Source organism: Mauremys mutica, chromosome 12, assembly GCF_020497125.1.
Source record: "Mauremys mutica isolate MM-2020 ecotype Southern chromosome 12, ASM2049712v1, whole genome shotgun sequence".
NCBI classification, from domain to species: Eukaryota; Metazoa; Chordata; order Testudines; family Geoemydidae; genus Mauremys; species Mauremys mutica.
The window spans coordinates 59,049,780-59,075,960 of record NC_059083.1 but is presented as its reverse complement, the minus strand read 5'-3'; the positions used below and the strand labels follow the sequence as shown (position 1 = coordinate 59,075,960).

Here is a 26,181-nt window from a genome sequence, read left to right as displayed (position 1 = left end):
GTTCTCATCAAGGGAGTTGGGCACCTAAGTCCCATTTTTGCCTTTGAAAATTCTCCCCCGAAGTTCCCAAGCTGATCATTTATTTCAGCAGTAGGAGTTCTCCCAAAGTCTGCAGACATTATAGAAATAATGCTACACTATGATCAAAGGACGCTAAATAAGATGTGCATCACTTTTTGCTAGGACAAACTATACACCAGTCAAGTTATAGAGCAGCGCTGCAACCAGATTTCTGAACTTACAAGTGAACTAGAAATCAATCCAAAGCCCATTGCCTGGCTTGTTTCCTTGTTTGCCAAGGGTCAGACAACCTTGATGTATGAAATAATGTAATAAAACACAAAGGATAAGCCAGAGCAGTGATTTCTATTGAGATGATCATGCAGGTAGATGTGGAGGGAGAGGAAATTGGGAAGTCTGTTTTCATTGTTACGTACCTTCTGAATGTCTTCAGTGTCTGGTCTTCCAGGGTCTACAGGTTGCACCATTGTGGCAGATGGTAAATCCTAATAACACTATGAGCCTTGTGGGAGCACCTCCCTCAGATTACACCATATGCACTCCCCCAGCACCAACAGAGGCATTGTGCCTTCAGCTCTTCTACAGGCAGGTGGCTTCCAGCCACTGCTGCTAGCCTAGCCTGCCTTCGTCCTGCCCTCATTCCTCACAATGAGTGCCTTTACACTGCGGCTGGGAGGGTGCTTCCTGCCAGGAGTAGACAAATACGCACTAGCTCTGCAAATAGCAGTGTAGCGGAGGGCAGCCTGGGCAGCAGCTCAGGCCAGCCTGAGTACAGACCCAGGGGGGACCAGCCAGGTTTGTATTCAAACAGTGAGCCCAAGCTGCTGCCAGTGCTACCCCTGGCCACACTGCTATTTTCAGTGCACAAGCTTAAGCAGAGCTAGAGCGTGTCTGTCTACCCGCAGTGGGAAGCACCCTCCCTGCCCTAGTGTAGACATGTCCAACGTGACAGCTACAATCTAGTCACAGGGCCAGATTTTCAAAAGAACTCAGGGCCAAACTCTCAAGCACTCAGCAGCCAGCAGCTCCCAGCATGACACCTATGGCAGGTCTTCCAAAGAACATTGGGAAGGGCTACCCACTTTGAAGGTTTCTTAACTGGGAGCTTCACTCTTCTAAAACACTGGTGCTTGCAGTTGTGTTGCTGAACATATTGTCTATCTGACCTTTCCTGTATACAAACACCCGCAGCAGTTCCATCAGCAGAGAATACAGGCCAGCCGGAGACAGAGAGACTGTCCGAGACAGTGCAGCTCGATGTCCAACTCCTGAATGCAAACAACAAAGATTCCAGTCCAGATTTACTAGGGGACTTTGAGAGCAGAGCCTGTGCTTTGTACTGTATGTAGATGCCATTGCTGCACTGAAGTGCAGTGAGACAGAGCCGTTTGTCCAATGCGGAGCTGTGCCTGTGTGCTATGCATGCAGAACAAGTAGTCTCCTCGGTCATTGGACATAAAAGATTTATCTATGAGGGAAGATGGCCCCAAAACACCATCACTGTGTTTAATGTGGAGTGATTAATTGGCTAGTGCTGTGAAGGACAGTGGCAACATTTTGAGAGACATTATCTGCTATCCTGCTTGAATTAACTACTCATAATGACACAAATCATTCAGGGGGCTTGTTTTGCTTTAAGTTATACTGTACCCAGATTATCTGGCCAGAGAAACTGATTAATGTGTTGGAAGCGGCGATCACAGCAGACAATACATCTCCCTCTCCATCGAATCTATCGTGACATCCTACTTACCTGCATGCCTAAAGCATGGTCTGCCGGATCAGGCACCAGTGAGGCAGTCAGGCAATTGGATTCTATCACTGCCTCTGTCCTTGCTGTGCAAGCTTGTTCTGTGCCTATGTTTCCCAGTCTATCACACAGAGAAATTATATTTACCCCCCTCTGAAAATGCTTTGAGATTGAAGAATGAAAAGCCCAGGTATTATTATCCATGGCACATCTAATGTGCCCATTACCATAGTATTGAGTCACCCTAACCAATGTCAGTGTCGAGGACTCTGTGGTTTCCTGGCAATGTAACTAGCTTGGTCTTACCCTGCAGACCATTAGAAATTTGATTCCTTCTTTTTGCAACCACATGTGGAAGGTCCACTTTCTCCACAAGCTTTGCCCAGTGTGAGGATGGGATTAGTGCCAGTAATTTTTTGGAGTGGGTGCAGAATTGACGTGTGACATTCCCAGGTTTGCATTCCTTCAGGAGGGAGCTGTCTGCAAGTGTTTCTGGGGCCAGACCTGTCTACACAGGCTTATTGAAAAGACTGAGATGCACCATGTGTTATATTTTCATAAAATCTTCATTGCCCACCTAGAGCGAGCACCGTATAACACCGAGGCGGCGCTGTACCCGGAACCACAGTTTGGCATCTGAGCCAGGGCCGCCCAGAGGGGGGGGCAAGAGGGGCAATTTGCCCCAGGCCCCGAGCCCCACAGGGGCCCCCACGAGAGTTTTTCGGGGCCCCTGGAGCGGGGTCCCTCACTCGCTCCGGGGGGGCCGGAAAACTCTTGCGGGGCCAGGCGCAGGAGCTTCTGCCGCTCCCGGTCTTCGCCGGCGGGGGGTTCTTCCTCTCCGGGGCGGAAGGACCCCCCGCTGGCGAATTACCGCCGAAGACGGAGCGGGACCCGCCGCCGGAGTGCAGCTCGGTCTTTGGCGGTAATTCGGCGGCGGGGGGCCCTTCCGTTCTGGGACCCGCCGCCGAAGTGCCCCGAAGACCCGCGGCGGGGGCCCCCCGCCGCCGAATTACCGCCGAAGACCAGGCTGCACTTCGGCGGCGGGTCCCACTTCGGCAGTAATTCGGCAGCGGGGGGGGGAGGGCCCGCCGCGGGTCTTCGGGGCACTTCGGCGGCGGGTCCCGGAACGGAAGGGCCCCCCCGCCGCCGAAGACCCCGGGCCCCCGGAATCCTCTGGGCGGCCCTGATCTGAGCACCAGCCGCTGAAGTGGGGGTGAGCAAGCTGGGGCTGAGGAATTGGACAGGGCAGAATGTGATGCTGGGCTTCCCAGAAGGAACAAAGACAGTGGGCCTAATTCTGACCTGGGACTGGTGTAACTCCGTCAACCTCAGCAGAGTGATTCCTGATTTACACCAGAGTAAATGAGGTTAGAATCAAGTTTGAAGAGAGCTGGTAAGTGAGAAGAGGAAAGCTTATTGCTAACCAGCCTGAAGCACCACTTGTACCTAACGCCTATCTAATTCTAACCAAGGCATTCGCCTGCTCCATGCAGGAGAAGGAGAGACTCCAGTCTGGAGCAGCAGTGGAAACTCAGACATGTGAGCCTGGTGGGAAGGTTAGTGTTACTATCACTGACCCCTTGGAGCTCTAATGACCACAAATGGTTTCGTTGTTCAGGTTCCACTGTAGACAAATCCTCAGTCTATCATTCCACCTCCTGAATTAACACCAGTTGCTGTAGCAACTAAGTGCACCTTGATGACCTCATATGCCATGTTCTGACTCAGTCTGACTCTGCTTAGCTTGTGAGCTTCATCAGGATCACACAGCACCACATGCTATGGCCTCTAGCTATGGTGCATCAACTCAAGTCAAATTAGGTTAACAAAGTTGGAGCATAGCTTCCTGATTGGAACGTAGAGAAGCTGCAGGGCTTGGAATGAGACCAGACCAAAAGTGTCAAGGGAAGAATCAGGCTGAACATTTTGAGCTCTTGCAAAGCTTAAAATGAAAACTCAGTGGGTCTCCTCCCTCAAAGGCCATCAGGTCCTGAGATGGAGCCTCTGATATAAGAATGTTAAGAACCGCCATACTGGGTTAGATCAAAGGTCTATCTAGCCCAGTATCCTGTCTTCTGACAATGGCCAATGCCTGGTGCTTCCGAGGGAATAAAAAGAACAGGTCTTATCAAGTGATCCATCCCCTGTCGCCCATTCCCAGCTTCTGGCAAACAGAGGCTAGGGACACCATCCCTGCCCATCCTGGCTAATAGCCATTGATGAACCTATCCTCCATGAATTTATCTACTATTTTGAACCCTGTTATAGTCTTGGCCTTTGCAACATCCTCTGGCAAAGAGTTCCACAGGTTGACTGTGTGTTGTGTGAAGAAATGCTTCTTTTTGTTTTAAACCTGCTGCCTATTAATTTCATCTGGTGACTCCTAGTTCTTGTGTTATGAGAAGGAGTAAATAACATGTTATTATTTACTTTCTCCACCCCAGTCATGATTTTATAGACTTCAATCATATCCCCCCTTAGTCATCTCTTTTCCAAGATGAAAAGTCCGAGGCTTATTAATCTGTCCACATACGTAAATTGTTCCATACCCCTAGTCATTTTGTTTCCCTTTTCTGAACCTTTTACAATTCCAATATATCTTTATTTTAAATGGGGTGACCACATCTGTGCGCAGTATTCAAGATGTGGGTGTACCATGGATTTATATAGAGGCAACATGATATTTTCTGTCTGATTATCTATCCCTTTCTTAATGATTCCCAACACTCTTTTGACTGCCGCTGCACATTGAGTGGATGTTTTCAGAGAATTATCCACAATGACTCCAAGATCTTTTTTTTTTTGAGTGGTAACAGCTAATTTAGACCCCATCATTTTATATTTATAGTTGGGATTATGTTTTCCAATGTGCATTACTTTGCATTTATCAACATTGAATTTCATCTGCCATTTTTTGCCCAGTCACCCAGTTTTGAGATCCTTTTGTAGCTCTTCGCAGTCTGCCTGGGACTTAACAATCTTGAGTAGTTTCATATAATCTGCAAAATTTTTCCACCTCACTGTTTACCCCTTTTTCCAAATCATTTATGAATATGTTGAATACGACTGGTCCCAGTACAGACCCCTGGGGGACATCACTATTTACCTCCCTCCATTCTGAAAACTGACCATTTATTCCTATCCTTTGTTTCCTATCTTTTAACCAGTTACTGATCCATGAGAGGACCTTCCTTCATATCCCATGACAGCTTACTTTTCTTAAGATCCATTGTCAAAGGCTTTCTGAAAATCTAAGTACACTATATCCATGGGATCCCCCTTGTCTACATGCTTGTTGATCCCCCTCAAAGAATTCTAGTAGGTTGGTGAGGCATGATTTCCCTTTACAAAAACCATGTTGACTCTTCCCCAGCAAATTATGTTCATCTATTTGTCTGACAATTTTGTTCTATAGTTTCAACCAGTTTTCCCGGTATTGAAGTCAGGCTTACCAGCCTGTAATTGCTGAGATCACCTCTGGAGCCATTTTTAAAAATTGGCATCAGATTAGCTATCCTCCAGTCATCTGGTACAGAAGCTGATTTAAATGATAGGTTACAGACTTAATTTAGTAGTTCTGCAATTTCATATTTGAGTTCCTTCAGAATTCTTGGGTAAATACCATCTGGTCCTGGTGACTTATTACTGTTTAATTTATCAATTTGTTCAAAAACCTCCTCTAATGACACCTCAATCTGGGACAGTTCCTCAGATTTGTCACCTAAAAAGAATAGCTCAGGTTTAGGAATCTCCCTCACATCCTCAGCCATGAAGATTGATGCAAAGAATTCATTTAGGTTTTTTTGAAATGGCCTTATCGTCCTTGAGTGCTTATTTAGCATCTTGATTGTCCAGTGGCCCCCCTGGTTGTTTAGTAGGCTTCCTGCTTCTGATGTACTTTAAAAAATTTTTGCTATTACTTTTTAGCTGTTCTTCAAATTATTCTTTGGCATTCCTAAATATATTTTTACACTTCATTTGCCAGAGTTTATGCTCCTTTCTATTTTCCTAACTAGGATTTAACTTCCACTTTTTGTCTCTCGCTGCTTCTTTTACTTTGTTGTTTAGCCACAGTGACACTTTTTTGGTTCTCTATGTTTTTTTTGTTTTGTTTTTGTTTTTCTTTTAATTTGGGGTATACATATAAGCTGAGCCTCTGTTATGGTGTCTTAAAAAAGTTTCCATGCAGCTTGCAGGGATTTCACTTTGGGCGCTGTATCTTTTAATGTCTGGGGATAGTTGGAATCCCCCATTATTATTGAGTTTTTTATTTTAATAGTTTCTCTAATCTCCCTGAGTATTTCACAGTCACTATCGCCATCCTGGTCAGGTGGTGGGTAATATATCCTACTGCTATATTCTTAGTATTAGAGCAGGAATTACTATCCATACAGATTCTATGGTACATTTTGGTTCATTTAAGACTTTTACTTCATTTGATTCTATGCTTTCTTTCACATATAGTGCCACTCCCACACCAGCACAACCTGTTCTGTCCTTCTGATATATTTTTTACCCTGGTATTACTGTGTCCCATTGATTAGTCTCATTCCACCAAGTTTCTGTGATGCCTATTATATCAATATCCTAATTTAATATGGGGCACTCTAGTTCACCCATCTTACGATTTAGACTTCTAGCATTGGTATATAAGCACTTTAAAAACTTGTCACTTTTTAGCTGTCTGCCATTACATGATGTAATTGAATGGGACTTTTTTTCCATTTGACTGTTTCTCATCAGGTTCTACCTGTATTTTATCATCTTAAATCCTCTCCTCCTTTCCAGGACATAAGGAATCTCCATTAATAGATCCTCCCCAAGGGATTACTCTGTCCAAACCACATGCTGTTGGCTCCACACCTGTCGGCTTTCCCCCAGCCCTTAATTTAAAAACTGCTCTATGATCTTTTTAATGTTAAGTGCCAGCAATCTGGTTCCATTTTAGTTTAGGTGGAGCCCATCCTTCCTGTATAGGCTCCCCCATTCCCAAAATTTCCCCAGTTCCTAATAATTCTAAACCTCTCCACCCTACACCATTGTCTCATCCATGCATCGAAACCCGGCAGTTCTGCCTGTCTTAACTGGCCCTGCGCATGGAGCTGGAAGCATTTCAGAGAATGCTACCATGGAGGTCCTGGACTTCAGAAAGTCTCATCTATGTACCTCTCTGTCTCCCTTAGCTCCTCCAATCCAGCCACTCTGGTCTCCAAAGCCCATACACGGTCTCTGAGCGTCAGGAGCACCTTGTACCGAATGCACCCATATGCCACCTGCCCACAAGAGCCACCGGAATACCCTACCACTAAAGACGCTTGGCAAGAGCAGAGGTGGGAACATTGGTACAAGATAAGAAATCAACACAGCAAATCTGATAACACATGAAATAACAAGAACAATTGTCTATACCCAGGAAACGGTCAGTACAATAGGAGGTGATCACAGCAAAGACAGACACAATTCAGTACCATGTGTCTGTATGCAGGATGCTTGACAGGCGGCATCAGAGGCAGTTCCCAGAGCGGAACTCTTGGAGGCTAATGGGAAAAGGAGGGTGATTTTCAAGTGAGGATGTGAGTTTATTTCTCAGAGATAGCTGAAGAAAGATGGGGCTACCTGTGTGAGAATAGCCTTCCCTCTCAATGCAGTGAGTCACCAAGAGGGGACAGTGGGATCACATTGGGATGAAGAGAACATGCAGGTGCAAGGGAGTGGGAACAGATGCAGCAAAGACCATGGAGAGATCCAAAACCATGGAAGGCAAGTTTGCAATGGACTCTGGGATAGAAAGCCAAGGAAGAGAGGGAGGGTGTATAGGAAGCTGGGAGGATGACTGAGGATGAGGGCAATGTGTTGCAGCTCATGTCAGTGAACTCTTATTCCCACATCTATGCTGATGTCATGGATGTTGATTGCAGGAACAACATGGTAGTAGCTTGATTGTCAGTGTGATAGGTACGGCAGTTTCCTGGACAAACCTTATAGAATGAAGTTTAAGCATTGTAGGAGTGTATTGCATTACAAATTCAAATGTTTCAGTATTATTGTGGGATTGTCTATAACATCTCTGGGGGGACACATGACTAATATAAACCCTGGGGAAGACTTATGAGCTTCAGAGGAGTGTTTGAAACAATGGGCCAGACAAGAATGAACAATTCAAGTTAAAAGCGACAAAGAGTCCTGTGGCACCTTATAGACTAACAGAAGTATTGGAGCATGAGCTTTCGTGGATGAATACTTCATCAAACACATACGTCTGATGAAGTGAGTATTCACCAACGAAAGTTTATGCTCCAATACATCTGTTAGTCTATAAGGTGCCACAGGACTCTTTGTCGCTTTTTACAGATCCAGACTAACATGGCTACCACTCTGATACTATTCAAGTTAAGTGGGTTTCCTAGGAAATTTCTATGGAGTGGTATATGCAAATGTCCCCCTTTCAGTTATACAAGTCTATTGAAGCTTTATCCTGAGGGTGGGACCTTTGATCACCTGTTACATGAGGACAAGATGAGAGATCTAAACCGTATGAAGGATGACTCACAGATTCATGGCAGGGGGGAGTGTTCTGAGCCAAGATGGTTATGAACTTTTAACCCCTGTGTGGTGTTTGAAGGACTGATTGCTACCAGAGCCCGTACTGGAGTCGGGTGGTCTCTGGAAGCTTATTAGCATGCATGTAGGTTCCTTTGTTGTTTTAATGTGTTCTCACTGTAATGCTTTCACCTTAAGAATAAATGTACTTGCTTAGAAAGGGCTGTGTGATACCTTATAATTTTGGGCAATTAAGCTGTTTATAGCCTCTGAGAAGAAAAGCAAAGCGGGCCTGCTTAGGCAGTCTGAATTGCTGGGGATCCAGTGTAGGCAGAGAATTGTGCAGCCTGGAAATACCCTGATCAGCAGAGAGAGAGACGTGGGTGTCTGCCCAAGAGAGGTGATGGCTGGGGAGCTGGATGGCTGAGAGGGGGTCCCCTCAGTGGACTGTAGAGGTGTAGGTGCACTTTCCCTGAACTGTGAAAGGCAGGTTAGCTTGGGTTAGGGAGAGAACCAGTGTCCTCATAAATGCAAAAGAATTTGGAAAGAAACATGATCACCAAACTTCGACAAGCAAAAGCAGCCATAGAGAGCAAAACCTCAGTCAAACCTATTAAGGAGCACAACTGGCCAGTCCACTAGCTGATATGAATTTGTGTCACTCTGTTGACTCACACTTGCTGACAAGCTGATCCTTGATTTTAACAAACTGTCATTCTTTGCCTCTCCTCTTACATGGGAAAACACTATGCAGTGCCAGCTATGAAGTCAACTTTGAACTGGAGATGTGATTGATAGCTAGGGGAAAGTTTTCCCTGTGAGAGTAATGTATATTCACACAGATCTGTTTAATGTTTGTTGCAGAAAAACTCCTTCACTTTTGTCATGAACATACAGCTAAGGGTCGCATAAAATCCCTCCTTTACCTGTAAAGGGTTAAGAAGCTCAAATAACCTGGTTGGCACCTGACCAAAAGGACCAATAAAGGGAGAAGATACTTTCAAATCTGTGGGGGAAGGTTTTTCTTTTGTTTCTCTCTGTGTGTTATCTCTGGGTCAGCAAGGAATCAGGGCAGGGAAAATACACCTCCCAAAGCCATACCTGAACTAAGCATCTAAGATTACAAATTGTAAGTAAGTAATAGAATATCAGAGTTGGAAGGGACCCCAGGAGGTCATCTAGACCAACCCCCTGCTCAAAACAGGACCAATCCCCAGATTTTCACCCCAGTTCCCCCTTCAAGGATTCAACTCATAATCCTGGGTTTAGCAGGCCAATGCTCAAACCACTGAGCTATCCCTCCCCCAATAGGAAGGAAATGTGTTAGATTATCTTTTGTTTTAGCTTGTGAATTGTCCCTATGCTAAGAGGGAGGTTTATTCCTGTTTTTTTGTAACTTTAAAGTTTTGCCTAGAGGGGAATCCTCTGTGTTTTGAATCTTATTACCCTGTAAAATTACTTTCCATCCTGATTTTACAGAGGTGCTGCTTTTACTTTTTCCTTTATAATAAAGTTCTGTGTTTTTAAGAATCTGATTGGGGTTTTTGTGTCCTAAAAACCCAAGGGCTTGGTCTGTGCTCACCTTGGTTACCTATTTGGTTGGTATATTATTCTCAAGCCTCCCCAGGAAAAGGGGTGAAGGGGGTTGGGAGGGGGTATTTTGGGGAAACAGGAACTCCAAGTGGTCCTTTTCCTGAATCTTTGTCTAACTCTCTTGGTGATGGCAGCAACACCGTCCAAGGGCAAGGAAGAATTTGTGCCTTGGGGAAGTTTTTAACCTAAACTGGTGGAATATAAGCTTAGGGGGTCATGCGGGTCCCCACATCTGTACCCCAGAGTTCAAGGTGGGGAGGGAACCCTGACAGCGTTACAGTCACTGATGATCATATAATGATGGGAGGCAACTTGTTACTGCATATTAATTCAAGATAAGGTTGCATCAATCCAGGAAGCAGAGAAAGTGTTTATTGTCTATCTACGCTTGAAGTCCTTGCAGTGACCTCAAAATTCCCAGATAGTTCATTAGGCTTTTTGGAATATAATTTTTTTTCAAGAAATTGCAGTCTCTGATCTAAGTTGGGAGAGCACGGTGGGCATCTGTCCTACGGTGGCAGCTGAAATAGTGAGTTCAATAAATAGGAAAAGTGAGTTATCCCTGGTTGGTGACTGAAAGTTAGAATAAAACACCATGCAGGAAGCTGAAGTCAGATATTACTTCTCCAATTGAAAATTAAAACAATTGATCAATGAACCCTGCTAAAATTAATAGGAAAACAAATGGGTTTGCAATCTAACACTGAAATGTAGTGTCTAGATCTGGTCAGATTAAAATGTCAGGGGTCTCTTAGTACTCTGGCAGATATTTATTGTGTAGAGTGAATTGTATTTCTACTACATAAAATGTGAATGTTGGGCAAGTGAAAACCAAAAAGTATTCCAAAGGAAGGATTTTTCTATGTTTGGTTTAGGTGGCTGTCAGACCTGGTCAAAATATGTGCAGCAAATAGTTTCTTCAGTGAATGTAAAGGGGTGAGGGAAAATGTCAGTGAAAAAGAGTAGATTTTCTGAATTTTAACTTAGCTGCTGCTTTTAACTCCCAGGTCCCTTGTTACATGTGGTTAGAGATGATCGAGCTCCTGGGTGTGATGAACATGGAACTCTTGTGGTCTGGACTTTAAACTACTGCATTTTTTTTTGGTTCGTTTTCCCCTGAAATGGCACAGGCTTTTAAAAATTAAAGTAACTGGAATTCCTGCTTTTTTGTTGTGTCCAATCAATGATGCGTTCTGGCTCCATAGCTGGGAGCTCACAGGCTCTGATTAACTCTTCTGGATTTGAAACTGTGGTACCAATGGACATAGTCCTATGAGGTTTGAGTTCTAGGGCCTGACCCTGCTAATGTTTCTCTGAGGAGCAGTCTCACTGGGCCCTTGCTCTGTTATTCTTTCCAAACATAAATAAACTACTAAGAATCTGATCAAATCCAAGCTGCCTGCTATTGGTGCTCGCCTGAAATGCCTGCAGCTCCGAGAACAGAAAGGAAACCGCAGTGTAAGGTTTGGGTGCAGTAAAACATGAGCAGCAGTGTGTGTCTGCAAAGCTTTTCAGTGAAGCTAGAGAAAAAGGAATTAATGATCCAGAACCCAGTCATATTCCATTGTCCTGCCTTATTTATTGCTCAGTACAATTTCACAGTTGTATTAATCTTGGACACGGCTCCATTCTCAAAGGCTGTGACTGTGAACAGGGCATGAGTTAACGGTTCCACTGTGGCTGTCCAAGATGCAGATGCTGCTTGTCAGTTAGCCCCTTCTTGGGCTCCCTTCAGGAGAAATGTTTCTGAGCCTTTAGAATATTAATGCAAGTGCCCCTCACTTCTGCCATTACAGCTCCTCCCCTCTCTGGGCCTTGCCAGGCTGCCACATCAAACAGTGGAACTCAGTGCAAAGTCATTTTAGCCAGCAGGACTTTGTGCAGCCATAAAGGTCCATGCTGGCAGATTCCACTGCTCCCAGGAGCTGTTCTGTGATTCAGGGAACTGATCCTGCAATCGGACCCAGGGTCACCTTTTCAAATCCCCTGCACATTGCGCCTTTATCCTCAGAAACCTTCAGAGCCCTTATTAAAGCCCAGAGGGTTTTCCCCCTCCCCATTTGCTGCTGTTAACCCCCTTCTTCTTTGAGTGCTGGGTCCTCTGGCTATTCACAGTGGGTGCACGTGTGCTCTGTGTGACCGAGGCTGGAAGATTCTTCACTAGCAGTATCCATCAGTCCGTGCTTGCACCCTGCACCTTCCTGTGCTCCAGACTGAGGGTGTAAGGGGCGGCACGGACCCATCGTCTCCAGTTCCTTTCTGCCACTCATAGTCAGAGACAGAATTCCGACAGTGCTCTCAGCTTTGCAGCATTCTTAACCATCTGCTCAGGTTCCTTGCGCATAGTTTTAGTCTGTATAGTTAATTAGCCAGTTTAATAGTATTAGTTCAATTAGTGATGGGGTTCTTCCCCCACCCCCTGTCACCCCCTCTGTCTGCGGCATCTATTATGCCCAAGATTCCTGGCTTCAAGCCCTGTGTGGCCTGTCTCTGGGTAGTCCTGGTTAGTGATCCCCAAGTCTCCTGCCTCAGTGAGTCTCCTATCGCGACCAATGTGAGATTTGCCACTCTTTCCAACCTCATACTGGACAATCCTGTGAACTGCATCTCGGTAGGCAGCTGACGGAGCTCCCCCTCCTTCCCATTTGCTGCTGCTAACCACTTATTTCCCCACTCCTTTCCACGCATCTCTGCAAAGCCACTTTTTCATGAGTCTTTTTGGTCACATCAACCTGTTTTTTCAGATCTGCAGTTGCTCCCGTCCTGTCAGCAGACATACGAGACACTTGGACTCCCTCAGATCATTGCAGCTGTCTCAAATGAGTGACCTACACCGTTGGAAGGGTCATTCTTGCAGCAGTGTAAATGAGGAGTAATGCCATAGAAATCAATGTGTTACACTGGTGGTGTAAAACCTCTGGAAGTAAGAGTACAACTGGCCTCGATGAGTGGTTTTTAAAGGGATACTATTCATCAGCATTGTGTGATCTCCTGTGAAATGGAGGAAAGCAAGAATAGTGCTGAATAATGTTACGAATAAAGCATGCTTAAGAGCGTTCTGCTCTTTCAGGGTAAAAGCTACTACTGTGTCCCATTGTGCCTCCTATCCCTGGGGAAAAGGGCTTCATCCAAATGGACAGGTTGTAGGACCCAATGAAGCACACTGTGTTGGAGCATCTGAGATCCATGGCTTCTCTAAGACAGAAATGCCCAGGCAGCCACTTAGAGATGCTGGGGCAAATTTTCTTTTCATAGCAGTGTAAATCAGGGCTAGCTCAATGGAGTGGATTGAGATACTCTGGCATAAATTTGTGAGAGAGGAGAATCCAGACCCATATTATTTTTAAAGCCCACTCCCGGTGTTCAGGTGGAGCAGGTAAAAAATAAACCAGATATTTTGAAGCTACACAAGCTCCTCCCAGACATGAGGCTCTAGTCAGAATCGGCAGACCCATCATCCCAGGTAGAACATGTCGATCAGATTTTCAAGGTGCTGAGTATTTGCATTAACTTCAAGTGAAGTTGTGGCTGGCCAGCATCTGAACACCTGTGATGTGATGATTCATAGTTTTTGTGGTCAATAGAGCCCATTATGCTCATCTACTCTGAGCTCTTGCATAACACAGGCCCAAGAACCAGATCCATCAATTCCTACCTCCAGCCCATAATCTCTGTTTGAGCTAAAAAACACCCAGGGTTGACTTAAAGATTTCAAGTAATGAAGGTTCCCCCATCTCGCTAGGTAAGTTGTTCCAATGGTTGATTACCTCACTGTTAAAGATTTGCACCTTATTTCTAGTCTCTGTCTAGCTTCACCTTCCAACCACAGGATCTCATTATCCCTTTTCCTACTAAGCTAAAGAGCTGTCTATTATCAGAGATCTCTTCTCCATGTAGGTACTTGTAGACTGTGATCAAGTCACTGTTTAATCCTCTTTTCCATAAACACAGTGACGATCAAGCTTCTTAAGTCTCTCCCTATAAAGCATGAATTCCAACACCTTGAATCACTGTGGTGCTCTCAGAGCAGGGGTCCTGTCGTATGAGCTGCAATGCCCTGGCCCTTTGAGCTGCAGACAGAATGGAGCAGAACCCCATAAGATGACTTTTCTTTTTCTCTAGTCAGCATGTGTCTCAGCCTTCCCGGTATTTTAGCAGTTTGTTCTGTGTCTCTCAGCATGTATCTCTTCTGCCATCAAGGACACTCCCTGGAGACAGTTAAAGGATCATTTGATTCTTGTAACCTCTTGGGATAGTAAATGGGAATTATGAGGGGATATGAAATACCAAGGGAATGGAATGATGCAAACCCATCACAACATGCTGTAGCTTGCCTAAATAGAAAAGAATTATATATTGTACAGCATCTTTCAAAGTCCAGGTGTCTCACAGCACCTCACAGAGCAAGGTGTTCATTACTAGTGATGTTCTGTATGAGGCAACTGTAGCAGTCTTTTTGAACATGGCAAAATAACATATTTTCCTCTAATCCCATTTTTGGAAACAGCTAAATTTTGGCTGAATTAAAAAAAATATAGAATCAGCCTGAAATAGACACCAGGCATGGAAAATTTTATTAGCATAGAGGGTCTGATAATGGGACGTGTTGGGCAACCATACCAAAAGGGTGCTGCCTGTCCTGCCTATAATAACGTAGAGCCAGTGGTCAGAACATTTCTGGCCATTCAATTTTCCTGAAGACATTTGAAAACTATTAGTTTTGTTCCAAGAAACTTTGAACAAACTTTGAATCTCTGAACAAACTTTTAAACCTCAACAATGGGTGCAAAATGGAAATTGTTTCTCTTCCAGCACCTCCACTGCTTTGTACTCATTGAACAGGGACAGTATCAGACTTGTCTCAGTGGGAGAGGGCATGTTTGCCAAGAAGCAGGGGAATTAGGCCCTATTCTTTACAAAATAGAATGAAATTGTAATAAATTCCACCAGCAAAACTGCAATCAAGTCCCCCTCACCAGCCTCCCCCATCTCCCAGCTCCTTACTGGCCTTGCAACATGCACTGAAGGTAACCAGCTTGGGCTGTTACAGCCTGTACAAGAGTTCACCGGGGCTCGACCCTCTCCGGGGTGGAGGGGAGCCACGCCGGCTCACTACACATCGATGAGTCCAGGGAAATAGTCCAGCCGGGGTCTCCCTCGGCAGCCCTTGTGGTAGTCGCCTGCACTGTGGTTACGTCTGGGGCAGTAACCACTGAGTCAGGAGTGCTCAGGCCTTAGGCTGGGCTGAGCAACAGTAACAGGCTTTGGCCTCCTCAGGCAAGGGAGAGGGGAGTCTGCCACCCAGGAATGGCGTGGCAGGGGGGACGCAGGCCCTCCCACTCCACTGCGTCCCAGCCCGGGGCCCTAGCAGCGGCTGACGATCCGCTGCTTAGTCAGTGGGGATCCTGGCCGCAACACACTGACATAGGCTCCAGTAATGCTGCAGCCCGACTGGGGTCAGCTGCCCCCAGGCTACTTCCGTACTCCCCCTCGGGCCCTACCTGGGTCCTGACGTCGGCCTCTGCGGGGTCCAGGAGCATGGGCTCATCGCAGCCAGGGCTGGTTGGCAGGTCCGGCAACTCCTCCGGGTAGCGGGCACGGGGTAGCTACGGCAGCTCCTCCGGGTAGCGGGCGCGGGGTAGCTCCGGAAGCTCCTCTGGGTAGCGGGCGCAGGGTAGCTCCGGAAGCTCCTCCGGGTAGCGGGCGTGGGGAAGCTCCGGCAGCTCCTCTGGGTAGCGGGCGCAGGGTAGCTCTGGCCACTCTGGGCGGCTGCCTTGGGCCACAGGAGCTTCCCAGTCTCGAGCTCCCCTAGGGACGTCTGCTCCCTCCGGCGGCTGGGGCCCTACTGAGCTCTGAGGGCCGGCCTTTATAATTCCGGGTCGCCGCCTGACCCTTTGAGGGACGGGCTCAGAGCTCCCTAGCTCCGCCCACTCTGGCCTCCGGCTGGGCTCTTCCTCCTCCGGGGCGGAGGGGAGCCACACCGGCTCACTACACAGCCCATGGTGATAAATGAGTTCCCAGTGTGTGGGCCCTAATGGAGGATGCCCTGCCAGCAGCCCCTTTGAGAGAACCCTCCTCCAAGAGGTGTTGACAATCTGTACCAGAAATAGATCTGTTTTTTTTTCCCCTGTGAACCTTCACTAGTCAGACAGGATGTGGGTCTCCTTTGATTTCAGATTAGGGCTCCCCTCTTCTGTCGGGCATGGGGCCTGTTGTTGGTCTATCCTGGGAGAGTGATGAAACCAGAGAGTTTTCAGCGGGCTCTGAGGGAAATTACTGTTTCTTGAAATCATTCCCTTTTTGGCCCCCGGCAAGGGAATAATTTCAAGATTCCCCTCCTCAGCTCACGTCCCAAGCACTGCATGAGTCAAGCTGGCAGTCTCCTGGGATAGCCCCATACCTGTCATGGTAGCCATGAAATCCTGGGCTGCTTGAGGAGACTTGTGATCCATGTGGACTTTGAAGTCACTGACTACCATCTACTTCAGTGACTGCAACACTACTATGATGATGAATCTCCACAGCTCCTGGAGGGACTTTGCTGGCCAACAGGTGGGAAGCATTTCTCAAGGAACAGCCCTAGCTTTACCTTGTTCCAGGACTCACATACCCAGTGCAGTGGAGGGAGAGCATCTAGGCTTTAGGCTGCACGACATGTGACTACAATTACATGGAAAGGCCATACAGTGTGTCACCTTTGTGTGCGACTTCATCACGGAGCCTTGCTTTGCAGCCAGACCTCACAACCGTCCAGGTGGCAAATGCCCATGCTGCCTGTGGCTGGCAAAGTTTGCCTTGTTCTACAGGGCTGTGTTTTGCTGCTTTCATAAGCCAGTAAGTGCATGTATTTCAGTGAAGACTTGTGGGAATTATTTGGCATTCACTTGATGTGCTTCTATCTTGCTCTCCTTTGGGACACCGACTGTAAATAAAATGTTGCTTTGCCATTTGTAGGGAGTGGAAGTTAAATAATAAAAGCAGCAGCCTAGATCTCTAGATGAGAAGGTTTTGCACCGGCATAATTGCAATGAATTGAAACACTGCAGGGGTTATAGAACAACCTGAGAATCTGGCAGAGAGCTGGATTTACAGCTGTGTAGTAAATTCCTGAGCCTCAGGTAACATCTCTGTGAATAACTTGTATTGGTGAGTTTAGGGCAGCTGTGCACAAAGGTTTGCCCGGTGAACATACCCAGATACATGTAACCAAAGGTGCAGTGGGAGCTGGAGCAAAGAGCCAGCTCTAGGATGCTGTGCATGATCTTTATGTCTAGTGATTACGTGCAACTGTGGAAAGGGTCAGAGATTCATAGGCCAGAAGGAACCATCATGATCATCTGCTCTGATGCCCTGTATAAAACAGGCCATAGAACTTCTGCAAAGAATTCCTAGAGCAGATCTTCCAGAATAACATCCAGTCTTGATTTAGAAATTGCCAGTGATGGAGACTCCACCACGACCCTTAGTAAATTGGTCCAGTGGTTAATTACTCTCATTGTTAACAATGTGCACCTTATGTCCATTCTAAATTTGTCTAGGTTCAACCTTTTGATGCTAAATTGAGAGCCCATTATGAAATATTTGTCCCCCATGTACATAATTATAGACTGTGATCAAGTCACCCCTTAACCTTCTGTTTGATAAGCTAAATAGATTGAGCTCCTTCAGTCTATCACTATAAGACAAGTTTCCTTTAATCTTTTTCATGGCTCTTCTTTGAACCAGCATATTGCCATAGACCTGCTAGGAAATGGTGCAGCAGCCCCCAGTGGGTTTGGGAAGATGACATAATTGATAGCTGGACTCCTTGGATACAAGGGGTGTGTGTGTATGGGGCTGGGGGGAAGTTGGGCAATAAGACCCACCCTGGATGAGAGAGACTTCTGGGTCTACACACACACCTATCTGGGACCCAGAGATGTGACAGATGGATCAGCAGTGGCAGGACAAGAACAATAACTCTCTAATATGTTAGAGTTTCATCTTACAGAACCAATATTGTCTGTAGTTGAGCTTACAGCCAAGCCAGCTCTGCTTTCACCAGGGGTGACTCTAGCTGTGCTTATGTTCTATTGAACATGTATTTTGAGGTATGATGCCAACTAAGCTGTGTTGTGATGTAAGACACCTGGACTTGCTCCTGTGGGTTGTGAGAGGGGCACTTGCAGGCAGATAGGCCAAAGAGACTGAAGGTGTCTGAACAGGAGGCACAAGCAGGAGTAGAGGAAGGCAGTGGTGGCACCTCAGTCCCTCCTTTTCCCTGCCTGAGGTACACAGTAGTTTGGTCTCCTGAGGGCTGTAGTGCATTTGTTCAGCACTGGTTGTTGGGCCTGCTGTGAAGGTGGCTGTGAAATGTTTAATTGCCTGTACCATACCCTTGTTAGGGTGAGGTACCATTGACCTACGAGGATCTTTTTATCTCCAATGTCTATGTACCTTTTCCTCTGGAGGTTGGGCTCCAAATAGGGGACCATTCCCAACACTGGCTGTCACCCACCTTGGAAGTGTGGCTTTTTACTCCCTCTGTCCCTCAGTACTGCCCTCTTGCCATGAGTGTGACATTGCACCTGGCCATTTGATTATTCTGGATGCCTCTGATATTGTAATGCCATTTTTAAACACTAGGGAGCCATGCACTGTACAAGGGCCACCTCTTTACTTTCTCTGCAATAAAATCCAGGACTGCCCAGAGGATTCAGGGCCCCCCCGCCACCGAATTACCGCCGAAGACTTGGCACTTCGGCGGCGGGTTCCGGGGTGGAAGGACCCCCCACCGTGGGTCTTTGGGGCACTTCGGCAGCGGGTTCCGGGGTGGAAGGATCCCCCACCGTGGGTCTTCGGGGCACTTCGGCGGCGGGTTCTGGGGTGGAAGGACCCCCCACCGTGGGTCTTCGGGGCACTTTGGCGGCAGGTCACGGGGCAGAAGGACCCCCCACCGTGGGTCTTTGGGGCACTTTGGTGGCAGGTCCTGGGGCGGAAGGACCCCTGCTGCCGAATTGCTGCCGAAGACCCGGAGCGGAAGAAGCTCCGGGGGTCCGGGCCCCACGAGAGTTTTCCGGGGCCCCCGGAGCGAGTGAAGGACCGTGCTCCAGGGGCTCCAAAAAACTCTCATGGGGGCCCCTGTGGGGCCCGGATCCTGGGGCAAATTGCCCCACTTGCCCCCCACTCTTGGCGGCCCTGATGAAACCACACAGTCTGAAAGAAGTTCTTCAGAGTCAGATCACCAGGGTCTGCCCTGCAGTCATGGGACAAACTGTCTGTCTGGTCACAAGTCTGGTGGAGACTGATTTAAAATCTGATTGATTGCCCATGTCAGAGAGAACTGTCAGTCTAGCAAGTTTGAGTGAGTGTATTTAGGTTAATTCAGGGGTTTGGCCAATAAGTGAATGCAGTACAGAGATGGTAAATATTTGCTACTCTGTTTGCTGCATGAATAATGAAATTGGTTTGGATTCCTTCACATCCTCCAGCTTCATCCATATACATTTCATACTGTTCAATGCGCAAGAAATGGAGGCATTTTGTCTTCATCATGCTGAAGGGCGAGAAGCAGGGGAGGGCTGTTCCTGAAGAATATTGAGTCCAATTTTGCAGATCCTGGAGGATCTAATAATTTAGGTTAGATTCTGAGAAGCATCTGTTAGATGGAGCTCTTGCCTGGGTTGAAACTCCTAAGTATATGAGGTTTGCTCTTAAGGCATCATAGGAATGCTGTTTGCTGACACCCACATTTACCCCCAGGCCCACAAATCAATCCGTCTGGCTGCTGTGGTTTTGCTGTGGCCCCTCACACCATGGAATCTACACAAAACCAAGGAGCCCAACAGCCCAACACTCCAGGTATTTGTCTGGCTCCATTCCCATGGGCCAGGCAAGTGGGACTTTGTGCATTCCTTTGGACATGGTGTTATCTCACCATCGGTGTTGTGAATTACTCAGATCAGAAATGCTGTGTTGTGACAGGTGAGAAACAAGGGGACTGATCATAAGTAAAAAAAAAACCCAAGTTTTTTGCCAGTCGGGTTTGGGCAGGTTGGGAGATGGGGCTAGGGAAAGGGCTCTTCAGTTACCCAGAATCAAGCCTTATTAAATGTCAACATATTCCATTGTGACATATAAGTATCTGGTTGCAGCATCGTATGAGCCTGATTCTGTTCTCCCACTGCTCTAGCCAAATGGCGGCAGTGGGCTTACTCATGATGCACACACCAGTGAGAGAGGAGAATCAGGCCCCATATGTAGAAAATACAAAAGGCAAGTCAATTTCACAGTGTAGTGTTTATTTGCTCTTTAGTGGCCATTTTTCTATTGCCTGATCTAACTTATTTCTGAATCTCTGTGGCTCCATCTCCTCTACTCGGCATCTCTTCCACTGCCCAATGATTCAATGTCTCCCATTTCCTCTGATGCAGCTTGGGGTGGGTAAGATACACAGGTACATTGGCATGGGATAGCCCAACCCACTACTGCTACCTACAGCCAGGCAAAATTCTTTGGTTAAATTTCTTCAGCAAAATATGCACAATTCAGCGACACCAACACATCTTGTGAATTCTTGTAAGTTTTGCCAAATTGTTTTCATTAAAAAAAAATCTGAAAAAAACCCAAACATTTCATATCTACATCTTCAAACTGAAATTTTATTTTTGCTGTTTGAAACATCTTTTTATTTAAAAATTTCCTTTACTTTTATTAAAGAACAATGAACAAGTTTTAAAATGGTCAAAATTGAAACAAAACATTTTGATTTTATCAAAACAAAATGTTTTGTTCAACCTAAAACTTTTTTTTTTGCTTTTCAATTCACATATAAGAAAGAAAGAAAGAGAAATAAAATGTCATTTATGGTTTGACTGATTTTTTTTATTATTCTTTTTGAATTGCCAGTGAACCAAAAAAATCCAAGAACATTATGTGCCCAGATTTAGTGCTAATGCTTCAAGGGAGGTTTTCTTTACCATCTCATCTTTGTACTCAGCGCTGAGATGTGGCCATTAGAAATGTCGATGGAGAACTGCAGTTTGTATGGATGGATGGATGACTCATTTTATCCATGCAAGTTGCTGGAATCAGTTCTCATTTTCATACTGATTTAAGGAAATCTAAATCCATAACGGGCTGTGAAACACAGAGTCATGTTAATGCATGTGCTGTCACTGATGAGCATCTTGCCATTGGTACCTAAATTGGCAGGTTATTGGAAAATGGTGGCCTTCCAATGACGAGAACAGTCAATCTTGACAAACATGCAAAACTCATTAAAATATGCGCTTCTCACTAACCAGGGCAGGCAAAGCCATCTTAACCTGCTCTCATTTTTTAGGAGCCATCCTGATGTTCCCTAATTACCTGACTCTTGTTTTTATAACCATCCATTCAAGGCCTGCTTCAACACTCAGATTGCCAAGCACTTTGGGGGCTCTTTTTCGTATCCATGTATAATCTTTTCCTTCTGTGACCGACTTTCCAGTCTGGAGACATTCATTAATGGGACGTTTCATTAGAATGTGTAGCTATTTCATCATTGTCGTTACTAAAAGGGCACTATATGAACTGATTTATACAGCACTAATAACAAGTGGATTGACAGGATCTTGTGTATTGCTTTTGTGACCGATTGATTAGCTGGCTATCAATCAGTCACAAAAGCTGTTTATTGCGAGGCTCTTACAGAGTGACAGAGATCATTCCTATCATACAATGAGCCAGCATGTGGAAAAGCTACCTGACTATATCATTTTCCTTCATCCTGCCCTTGGTATGTTGGTCTGAATAGCCCTGTTTTGGGGAACTTGGCTGGGAGGAACAGCAGGGTTCTGCACCGACACAATGGTGGTTTCAGAAATGTGGACAAGCATTTGGGGGAAGTCCAAGATTTGTTGGGGGAAGAAAAAGGAGAGATGAGACTGGATGGTGTCATCAAGGTTTTCAGTATTATTTGTTAGAGGATAATGTTCAGCTTCTCTGAGATGTGATTGCCTAAAATACTTGTGCTATCAAATTGGCTAGGCGCAGTTGTTCTTTGTAAGTCCAATAGGGATAATTTAGTGACCTTAGTGGATTGATAACACCATTAATTTCAGTTCATTTTTGATGGGACTGTTTTGTCTCTGTGCTAGTGCTGCTCTCTATGGTAGTAGCACTCTGTGAGATACAGCCTGGTAGCCAGACGGTGCTAGAATTTCTTCTGGTTATCTCTAGTTAGCTACTGCTTACCGACTGCACACATAATACATCAGCACAGGCACATGTGAAGATTTCAGATCTGTGAGTTCTACACAGAAACTATCCCTATCAGCACAGCACACCCATTGACATCAGCTTTCCTCAATGACACAAGAAGCATCTCAGAGCTACCTTTGCAATCTGACCCCACACCCCACTTCTTGACCCGTACCAATACTAACCCAGGTATAGAACTGCTTACTCCAGGAAACCTCGCCATCCAAACGCATGACCCAATAAACATGGTTGGAGGTGATGGGTTGTGCTGAGGATGAAGCTGGAGATCTGTGGGTGGTGGGAGGTGGAGGGGAGATAGCTGGGCTTGAGAAAGGGAACAGCTGAGTAGAGTATAGCTGAGCTGTAGAATGACTGGCATGCTCAATTCCTTTCTGTGCAGCCTGGCAGCCTTAGCTCTAAGTCCAGTGCTTTGTACTGGAGTAAGCCCACCAGAATGACTGTGCCCTGAGCTCCAGGAGCTCAGGGACCTTTCTGGCATGTCTGGTCAGAAAGGGCTCTAAAGAGACTTTGGCAATGGACAAGACCTTTATCTAAGGTAGATAAAGAGCCCTCACCATGACCTATTTGCCTAACAGTCCAGTGGCAGCATACATCCTTGTTGAATGAGATGCTGAGCACTCCTGGAGATGCTGTGGTTTCAGTGGGAATTGAGGATGTTCAGCGCCACACAAGATCAGGTCCATAACACGCTGCCATTTGAGACATGAGACCAGGCCTCTTACTCCATGGGCTGGCAGTGCTCTAGCCTCCTAGGGGTGCCTCCCATTGATCCTGAGTAACCCCTCCTGGTCAGATGAAGAAATGGCATTACCTAGGTGCATTATTCAGCTCCCCTTGAAGTTGGTGGATGGGTCTGGTGCTGGATCAGTCCCTAGCCCTGGAGGAAGCTGCTCAGAGCTGCAGGGACGGTGACTGAGATGTGGGTTTCTGAAGGTAGCAGCAGAATATAAAGTAGGAAGAATGCTGAGGGATCACAAGGGATTCCCAGGGAAACTTTCTCCCTCTGAGATGTCTCCACAGCTGGAGTCACACCCTCACGTATAGATGTCTCAGGGAATGAGCAGGGCCAGATTCATTCTCCATCTGCCCCTCTGCCCATTGTGGTGGGTTGGGTCACATACAACATAAACACTAACCCAGGAACCTATCCTTGCAACAAAGCCCGATGCTAGCTCTGTCCACATATCCATTCAAGTGACACCATCATAGGACCTAATCACATCAGACATGCCATCAGGGGCTCGTACATCTGCACATCTACCAACGTGATATATGCCATCATGTGCTGGCAATGCCCCTCTGCCATGTACATTGGCCAAACCAGACAGTCTCTACGCAAAAGAATAAATGGACACAAATCTGACATCAGGAATCATAACATTCAAAAACCAGTGGGAGAACACTTCAACCTCTCTAACCACTCAGTGACAGACTTGAAGATGGCAATTTTGCAACAAAAAAACTTCAAAAACAGACTCCAAAGAGAAACTGCTGAACTTGAATTAATATGCAAACTAGATACTATTAACTGTGGCCTAAACAAAGACTGGGAATGGTTGGGTCATTACACCAATTGAATCTATTTCCCTATGTTAAGTTCTCCTCACATCTTCTATGGGCCATCTTAATTATTATCACTTCAAAAAGTTTTTTTTCCTCCTGCTGACGATAGCTCATCTCAATTGATTAGACTCTGCCTGTTGGTATGCATACTTCCACCTTTTCATGTTCTCTGTATGTATAAATATCCCGTCTGTGTGTTCCATTCTATGCATCCGAAGAAGTGAGCTGCAGCTCACGAATGCTCATGCTAAAATAAATTTGGTAGTCTTTAAGGTGCCACAAGTACTCCTGTTCTTTTTTTAGAGACCTCCTTGGGATTGCCACCTAATGTGCTGAGACTACCTCTGAGCCCGTTTTCCCTGGCATCTTGGGAGTTCAGTACTCTGCCTTGTTGAGCCAGACATGCTAGCTGGCTACAAAAACAGACTGAGGTCTGAACCACATCCCCCACAAGCTGCAGACTTAACTGAAAACAGCTTAAGAAGTGCTCCTGTCTCTAGCACCCAGACACCCAGTTCCCAATGGGATCCAAACCCCAAATAAATCCGTTTTATTCTGTATATAGCTTTTACAAGGTAAATTCATAAATTGTTTGCCCTCTATAACACTGATAGAGAGATATGCACAGTTGTTTGCTCCCCCAGGTATTAATACTTGCTCTGGGTTAATTAACAAGCAAAAAATGATTTTATTAAATATAAAAAGTAGGAATTAAGTGATTCCAAGTAATAACAGACAGAACAAGTGAGTTACCAAGCAAAATAAAATAAAAACATGCAAGTCTAAGCCTAATACATTCAGAAAATGATTACAGATGAAATTTCACCCCCAGAGATGTTCCAATAAGCTTCTTTCACAGACTAGACTCCTTTCTAGTCTGGGCCTAATCCTTTCCATGGTACAGTCCTTGTTCCAGCTCAGATGGTAGCTAGGAGATTTCTCATAGCTGCAGCCCCCTTTGTTCTGTTCGACCCCCTTATATTGGTGGGACAAGGTAGGAATCTTTTGTCTCCCTGGGTCCTCACCCCTCCTTCTAAATGGAAAAGCCCCACTTTTAAGATGGATTCCAGTACCAGGTGACATGGTCACATGTCCTGGGAGACCCCCAGATTTCATTCTTCCTGGCCTCACTCACAGGAAGGCTTGCAAGTAAACAGAGCCATCTACAGTCAATTGCCCTGGTTAATGGGAGCCATCAAGATTCCAAACCACCATTAATGGCCCACACTTTGCATAATTACAATAGGCCCTCAGAGTTACATTTCCTATTTCTAGTTTCAGATACAAGAATGATACATTCATACAAATAGGATGACCACACTCAGTAGATTATAAGGTTTGTAATGATACCTTACAAGAGACCTTTTGCATGAGGCATATTCCAGTTACATTATATTCACACTTATTAGCATATTTTCATAAAATCATATGGAGTGCAACATCACACCCATGACCTCAGTCAGACCTGTCGTTTCATTATGGTCTAACTCACTGTGGACTTCCACAGCAGAACTCTTCCTCAACCCTCTGGTCATCCTTTCCAAGGGTCCCTGTGTTACTCAAGTAATACTACACAGCACAGCCCAGGCTGACTTTGATGCCTCTCTTTGTATCTCAATCTGCAAAACAATTGCATTAATCACAATTTCAGGATTGTGCTGTTCAGGAGAATATGGTTCCAAGTGCAATTCAGGTGAAACACGCTGAGAACAGCAAAGCCCCCAGCTGTCAATTTTGCACAAACGCACCCAATGGGGGTGCGGGAGGGGGGAAATCAGATCTACTCTCCTTTTCAGAATCCCCCCAGCCTCTCTGCACACAAACCCCAAGCTCATCGGTACCTTGGCATCATGCCAGGCAAGGCAGCATCTCCGGCAGGCGCAGCCAGCTCCAGGGAACAGTGTCTGCTCGCACATGAGCAGCATTCGAGCATTTCCGAAAGTGCAGGCAATGGAAAATGTTTTGTCTTTGGGGAGCAGGAAGCACGGCGTGTGTGTCAGCCGGCGCCTGTGGCTCTCTAGCATGGACATTCCTCGATAGAAGCCACGCTCTTTTAGAGGGCTGAGTAACTCTGGCTCTAGGAATGAAAGCAGTTTAGAGAGCTGCACACCTCCGAGCAGGCCAACTGAGTCTGCCGAGGGATTTGTTTGGTCCCCGAGGTTCTGAAATGGCAGGGGGGGGGAGGGAAGCCACATGACAGAGAAGGAGCAGATGCAGCTGTGGGCTGACATATGGCGCCCATAATACAGATGTCATGAGAACTAAATGGCATGGCCAGCGAGGCTCCTTTAAGCAAGTCCCGCTCAGCACCTGCTGACAGGAAATCCCAGAGCCAGCCCACAGCCATAGGAGCTGGCCTGGACCCTGATGATTTCCACAGAGTAAGGAGCAATGCAAGAGAGGAGCCTGCCTTTGCTGAGGTGTCATGAGAAGCTAAGGGGAAAGGAGAAGTCATTCTTCTCCATGTGCTG

The 26,181-nt window shown here is 46.1% G+C and overlaps 1 protein-coding gene across 1 annotated transcript in view; it reads left to right on the top strand.

The window, feature by feature from the left end:
- SHISA6 (shisa family member 6) overlaps positions 1–26,181 on the top strand; it is a 387,898-nt gene that overhangs the window by 125,407 nt on the left and 236,310 nt on the right. The window lies entirely within an intron of this gene.